Source organism: Astyanax mexicanus, chromosome 20 (genome assembly GCF_023375975.1).
Source record: "Astyanax mexicanus isolate ESR-SI-001 chromosome 20, AstMex3_surface, whole genome shotgun sequence".
NCBI lineage: Eukaryota > Metazoa > Chordata > Actinopteri > Characiformes > Acestrorhamphidae > Astyanax > Astyanax mexicanus.
This window is the reverse complement of record NC_064427.1, coordinates 23,125,478-23,132,859: the sequence shown is the minus strand read 5'-3', so window position 1 is coordinate 23,132,859 and position 7,382 is coordinate 23,125,478. Positions and strand designations below refer to the sequence as shown.

Sequence of the window (7,382 nt, the reverse complement as noted above, 5' to 3'; positions counted from 1 at the left end):
AAGAGGGGGAGATCTGAGATTTTGAGGCATGATATTTAATATAATTAAAATAATATATTTCACCGTTCCTATTAAATTATGATTATTTACGTTTATATCTCACGTTTTAATACAATATAACATATAATGAATATATTAAAACACACAAATTAAAAACCTTTCGGGCAACAAAAAAACCCCGAACCTAGTTTTGAATGGTCGTGGCTCCACTCCACTGAATCAGTAGCCACAAGAAAGACGTCCTTTTCTCCGGGAGCTGCGTGGGGACTGCAGGAGTCCAAAGCCTCGCTGTGTTTTATGGGGAACAGTTATTAATATTGGGTCAAATAATCCAGTATTTCTTCACTCTGGTGCTGAAGGTCCGCTGCGCTGCTTTTTACTGTGTTTCCCCTTTACTCTGTTTTCATTTAAAGCCCCTCAGTCTTAAAACAGCGGCACTAGCGGGCCTTCAGCACCGATAGTGATTATTACCCTGCCGGATTAGATTAGAGCAGCGCGGCGGAGCTCTGTAAGTCCCGGTGAGTAATTTAGTTAGCTGACTGTTTCAGCTCTCGGTGAAGCGCGGTCTTATTATGATACTTAAACGGCGCTGGGTGTTTGTTTTGTTTCTGAACGAGCAGGTGAAGTCCCGGTGAGTAATTTAGTTAGCTGACTGTTTCAGCTCTCGGTGAAGCGCGGTCTTATTATGATACTTAAACGGCGCTGGGTGTTTGTTTTGTTTCTGAACGAGCAGGTGCTGCTGCAGGTAATCGAGCTAACTGTAGCTAATTAGCTTAGCCAGCCATCCTCCACTCGCTAGCTCGCTAACGTTAGCTATCTTACAGCGTTATTCGCCATTAACACGCTTTAAATAGTCTTACCACTATTTACGCTGTAATATAGCTAACGTTAGCGAGCTAGCGAGTGGAGCATGGCTGGCTAAGCTAATTAGCTACAGTTAGCTCAACCGGCTAAGCTAATTAGCTACAGTTAGCTCAACCGGCTAAGCTAATTAGCTACAGTTAGCTCAACCGGCTAAGCTAATTAGCTACAGTTAGCTGGATTACCTGCAGCAGCACCTGCTTGTTCAGAAACAAAACAAACACCCAGCGCCGTTTAAGAGCTGATTCACGACCTTCTCTCCCAGCACAGGGTGTGTTTTTCTCAATCAGCAGCAGCTTTTAAACCACGCTGTAGTTCAGTAATAAGATCGCGTTTCACCGAGAGCTGAAACAGCCAGTTGGCTAACGGTAGTTAAAATACCTAACAGGGCTGAGAGCTCCTCTCGGTACTCCATTCTAATTCGGCAGGGTTTTTGTAGATATTTAATTTCTGAATCTTATTAATACTGAATTAAAGTATGGTAATCTGGCTAATGTTAAAAAGTCAACTAGCTTTTTACCAAAACACTTTTAGTTAATTTATACCTAATTTTAGCGGTGTGTTCCCACAAGACGAATAAAAAATAAATTAAAATTAGCGGCCGTCTGCGCATGTGCGAATATTTGCGGCCGTCTGCGCATGCGCGAATATTTTGCGGCCGTCTGCGCATGCGCGAATATTTGCGGCCGTCTGCGCATGCGCCAATATTGGCGGCCGTCTGCGCATGCGCGAATATTAGCGGCCGTCTGCGCATGCGCGAATATTAGCGGCCGTCTGCGCATGCGCGAATATTGGCGGCCATCTGCGCATGCGCGAATATTGGCGGCCATCTGCGCATGCGCGAATATTTGCGGCCGTCTGCGCATGCGCCAATATTGGCGGCCGTCTGCGCATGCGCGAATATTAGCGGCCGTCTGCGCATGCGCGAATATTAGCGGCCGTCTGCGCATGCGCGAATATTGGCGGCCGTCTGCGCATGCGCGAATATTAGCGGCCGTCTGCGCATGCGCGAATATTTTGCGGCCGTCTGCGCATGCGCGAATATTGGCGGCCATCTGCGCATGCGCGAATATTAGCGGCCGTCTGCGCATGCGCGAATATTAGCGGCCGTCTGCGCATGCGCGAATATTGGCGGCCGTCTGCGCATGCGCGAATATTAGCGGCCGTCTGCGCATGCGCGAATATTTTGCGGCCGTCTGCGCATGCGCGAATATTGGCGGCCATCTGCGCATGCGCGAATATTTGCGGCCGTCTGCGCATGCGCGAATATTTGCGGCCGTCTGCGCATGCGCGAATATTGGCGGCCGTCTGCGCATGTGCCAATATTGGCGGCCGTCTGCGCATGCGCAGCCGCCAATGTTCGCGCATGCGCAGACGGCCGCCAATATTCGCGCATGCGCAGACGCCCCCCCCCCCCCCCCCCCCCCCGGACATTTTTTTTTTTTTTTATTCGTCTTAGCCAACTGGCTGTTTCAGCTCTCGGTGAAACGCGATCTTATTACTGAACTACAGCGTGGTTTAAAAGCTGCTGCTGATTGAGAAAAACACACCCTGTGCTGGGAGAGAAGGTCGTGAATCAGCTCTTAAACGGCGCTGGGTGTTTGTTTTGTTTCTGAACAAGCAGGTGACGCTGCAACTGGATTTTATAAAGATATGAGAAAAGAATGCTTTCGTCGTGGATTTAACATGAAAAGGTAAACTGCTGTTATGTTCTGATCTGTGCAGGCAGTTTATGCACTTAACGTAACTCCGTTAGACAACTAACTTACAGAGCTAGCGTTTGTTGTGTCTCCGGCTTAGTTTTCTGCAGTCCATGATTTATTAGCTAAGGTGTTTAGTTTATTTTGACCCCAAACAGCAGCATTCACTGCATTTTGCATACTATTAACTAACCGCGTGAATCCACTGTACGTGCAGGTTAGTAACGGATTAGTAAACACACTCTTGTCTTTTTTTTTAATCCTCACAGTTTCTGTCAGAAAACACTGAAAGAAAACTTCTCCTCTGTCTCTGTTTATACAGCGATGGTTTGGGTTTAAAGCTGGGTTTGTTGTGCTGGATATTTGGTTAGGAGCAGGAGATTTTATAAGATGTGTGGCTGCATAATTGTGAACTGAGATCGCGGTCTGTGAAGTTACACCCGCAGCCAACCAGTGACTTTAAAAAACAAATAAACACAGCTGTTACTGGACTTTATGGGTTTTAAAAAATGAGTTAATTACTTTTAAAAGACTAGGCTACTAATGTTGGCCCTGCTGAGTCCAGCTGATCATCCAGAAATAAACATTACCTATGCTGGTCAAAAGCTATTTAACCTCCCAGGGTGTGTTTGTTTGTTTTTTTTCTGGTTTTGAGCATTTTTTTAAGGAGGGAGTGTACGTCTGTGCTGCAGTAGAAGAGTGTAATTTTAGAAAAGTTGCTGTATTTGTCTCACTGTCTTAGATAGTATAGACTTTAAACATGTTACTAAAAATTAACACTGGACAGTGTTTTTAAATACTTGCCATTCTGGATGTCCTGAACATTTTCATGCATATTTTTTATGTCGGTTAGTTTTATTTATATAAAGTAAGACCTGTAGATCTACTTTATTGGATAAATTGATACAGATTAAAATCGGTAAAATCAGGCCCAGTTCCAAAAGACACAACATCCTCAGTGTCCTGGAGCTCCAGCTGAAGCACTGGCCACTCCACCTTCTCCATCCCCACCCAAAAGAGGTTGATGAATATATGTTAATACATTAATAGCTTAATATTATTACTCTATTTGTTCTTATTACTGACTTACCGGGGGAACTAATTAAGGGACGGAAACACACACAGAGAAATGTGTTGGCAGTGCTGTTGCTAATTGTACTGAGTGTCTGCAGTGTACTGGGAGGATTGTGCTGGGTGCTTATTGTTTCTCAGGTGGTAAATCATGTTTGTTGTTGAATGTGCATTTTTTTCCTTCCCATCTTGTAAAATCCTGCCTTTGCAGTCCACTTTAAAATATTTCCAAACAGAGAGGGGTGTAATACGCTCTTTCGATCTTACAGCTGCTGCTCACACTGCTAATAAATAAAAAACAAACCCAGTTGATTTTATCGGAGCGCCAGTACCCAAACCCAACTGACTAAAACTTTCAGTCGTTACCACCTTACACTTAACGATTGAGATGACACGACCGCCACTCAACTGCGGCTCGACTCTAGCCAGACTCTCGTGATTTTATCCTGACTCTGGAAATTTGTCTGCAACTGTGAAATCATTGGAAAATCGTTAGTTACCTGAACACTCTTCTCTCTTCACCCTTAATGTAGCAGCTACCCACTGAATAACTGTTAGCCTGTTCTATAGCGACTGTAATTTCCTTCTGTCTGTTTCTTACACTCTGTAGGTACTTATATATATTTTTTTATTGAACGTGGCAGCGTGCCGACAATCACAAGTATTGCAAATGTTGGGATAAATTTCAGCCAATTTAACTTTATTAGAATGTGCTCTGTGTAGTCTGCAGGTACTTCTAAGGCAGCTAGTTGAAGGCGTGATTGAGGTCCATGCCAGAGGGGTTCTGCACTGTGACCTCAAGCCATAGAACATCCTGGTTCAGATGTACAGTTAGGAACCACGCCTTCATCTTCTGTTCTTCTGGTATGGGTTTTCAGTGAACACTACAGGCAGAGAACTGTCTTCTTTGTAGAAGCTACCATTACTTAATAGAGATTCAGGTCAAAAACATTCCTTAACGCTCAGTCACTGTCTCTAATTTACTTTTCAGGACCTTCGTCATGAGTGGTTTACCCATGAGGCTAAATCCTCCACAGTGTTGCAGATAGGAATCATCCTGCTGTGTGTGAGAGGTGACCCTTCAACACCAGCACGGAGATCACCCCAAAGAAGTCTCAGATCATCTCTCCACCATCTGCTCTATGACCCCTGGCTAAGTATACACCACGACACAGCCACCACATTAGGCACACCTCAGTCAGGTACCATATAAAACAATAATAATAATAATTTTAAAAAATCTATATTTTCAATCTCTAGTTTAGAGAGTTCTCTAGTAGAGCTGGGCGATTAATCAATTTTATCGATAAATTCGAATTTATAGTTAAGGACAATGTGTTTTTATGAAAATCGATTTTCTCTGAGTTTTCTTTTTCACCACAGACGCTCCTCTGTGGGCACAGAGTGAGCTTAGCTAGCTCCCTCCATACCTCCCTCCCTCCAGCGCGCGCACCCCCGCCCCTCCCTTACTCCCTCCCTCCCTCCCTTGCACGCACAAACACAAACACACACATACACAAAACACATGACGGCGGAGCTTAAGAGCAACTAGCTCCGTGATCTGGAGTTGGTTCGGTTTTGCGGCGTCGGACGTAGACCAAACAGGTCCTCGCTGTAAGGTGAACCAATTTATCACTATACCTTAAACAGAGCCATGTAGCGGAGTGGGAGAAGTGCTGCTACCATAGGAAGGAACGCAGCAGCACCAGTTCACCATTCAACGTTAAACAAGGAACTGTCCCTGGCACATCTTCCAACCGTGTACCAGGTTTTGTATGCACTAAGTTAAGATGTTTTGCATATTCATGAGAAAAGATCTCATTTTATAGAACACTGGCACTTATTTAAATGCTTTGTTTTGCAATTCTAGCCCAATAGGGAAAAGTATTTACTTAAGAGCATATAAATTGTACTTGTTTTCTATTGTCTACTTTGTAAGTTTTATCAAAAAAGGGCACCATTTTATTTATTTCTATTTGTTTTTAAGGGTGTGTTTATTTATTTATTTTTTAAGTTTGAGGGTGCATTGTGTCAGTACCTAAACTATGTTGGAGAAAGCTTTCTAAAAGTCTCTAGATGTTCTCACTGTTTACAATAGTTTTTTTTTGCTTGTTTCTGGTTGCACTTTAACCACAAATGGAACATTTTAAGTGAAAACAAATTAAATAAGAACTAGTTTTTAACCATTTCTTTATCATCTTTAGTTTGATTTTTAGTAGGGGGAAAAATCGATTTAAATCAAAAATTGGATTTAAAAAAAAAAATCTAAGATTTTTTTTTTTTCGGCCATATCGCCCAGCTCTATACTCTAGTTTAGAGGGTTTTTTATAAAACACACCTAAGGAAAATAGCAGGTATTAATAAAGCTATTGATTCCATACTTTTAAAAAGGTAATGATTTTCTTTAACTATATAAATGTTTTAATTGTTTTGTGTATTGTATGCTTTTAATTGCTTCCTGTTTTGTATTTGTGTTCATGTACTTAAGGCTTTAATCCTTTTATCTTGATATTGTTTATCTTTTGATGTTTATTAATTAATGTTTATTAACTGTATTTATCTTTATGTAGTATACTGTTAGTGTTTTAATCCATACACTTTTTGTATATATTTCTTTTATTGTTTAGTTACTTGCTATATTAATGGTTATTGTATTGGTGTTTTAGTCTTATTTTGGGCTTATATTCATTAAAAACATTTTAACGTTTGTCTTTTAGTGCTTTAATCAATTAATATTGTACTTACCTTTTAATATTTTACTATTAATCTTTCTGTACTTAACTATACATTATTTTTTATTTATTTTTTTATAAAAATTAAAGGCGGGTTTATTAATTGTATGTCTTTATACGGGATTTTACATTTGCATTGTATATATTTTTGTTTCATTTAATGTTTATGCTCTTTGTCTTTTTCAGATTTTTACATTTTTAATTTGTGTATTGACCCAAGGAGTATGGGTTCCTCTCAAGGTTTCTATCTCTCTTTCTGAGAGAATTTTCTTTGCCGCTGTCTCCTTTGTGCTTACTCAAAAGAGGTTTGGACACTTTTTTTTTTTTTTTTTCACTGTTCTTAATTTTGTTTGTTTCTTAACTTTGTCAATAAATGTTTTTTTATTGCTATCACTTTTGTTTGTTTATTTGATCACACTATCGCTACGTTTCTTGAAATGTGTTTATGGAAAAAAAATAATTTTAATATTTTATTAAATGTGGATTTGATGCCCACATTCAACCACTTTTTAACACTTCAACTAAACACTGAAAGAATAAATCAGAAATTATTGATTTATTATTAATGTAATGAACAGAGATGTTCTGAAGTTAAAAGCTGATTATCCCATGTGTCTCATATTCCCAAATATGATAAGGTTGATAAGGTCATGTCAGCTCCAAGGACAATTTCAGTGAAAGTTATTCCTTTAATTGAATTTATATAAATAATGTATCTGGTAATATACAAAGGCTCTCAGTGTTGTTACACCTTTTTGTTATACTTAAAACCAAAGTGTAATTTTCAACAACTCGCCTCTATGTGATGTTTGACCACTTAGGAATTACACTGACATTACTTCTACAAGTCATGGGATAGTAGGTTTGAGGCTGATCATGAAGTGTTACCTCAATGTATTGGCCAGTAATTTATTATTGAAGGTTATTCATTCAAATTTATTGTGACTGGTGGTCTGCCTACAATTGTCTGTGCAACTCTGAGAAATATCTATATACAACTTTTAAAACGATTAAAGCT

General features: G+C 40.2%; 1 long non-coding RNA gene across 4 annotated transcripts; it reads left to right on the top strand.

The window, feature by feature from the left end:
* Positions 1–238: 238 nt before the first annotated feature.
* LOC125784915 (uncharacterized) lies at positions 239–6,754 on the top strand. 4 transcript variants are annotated; one of them, XR_007427535.1, is made up of 5 exons: positions 239–518; positions 2,486–2,555; positions 3,491–3,581; positions 4,363–4,496; positions 4,624–6,754. It is a non-coding gene; the product is annotated as an uncharacterized LOC125784915 (long non-coding RNA). The 4 variants fall into 4 exon arrangements; XR_007427536.1 differs by having other exon boundaries at positions 239–620; XR_007427537.1 differs by lacking the exon at positions 239–518 and adding an exon at positions 627–733.
* The last annotated feature ends 628 nt before the right edge of the window (positions 6,755–7,382 follow it).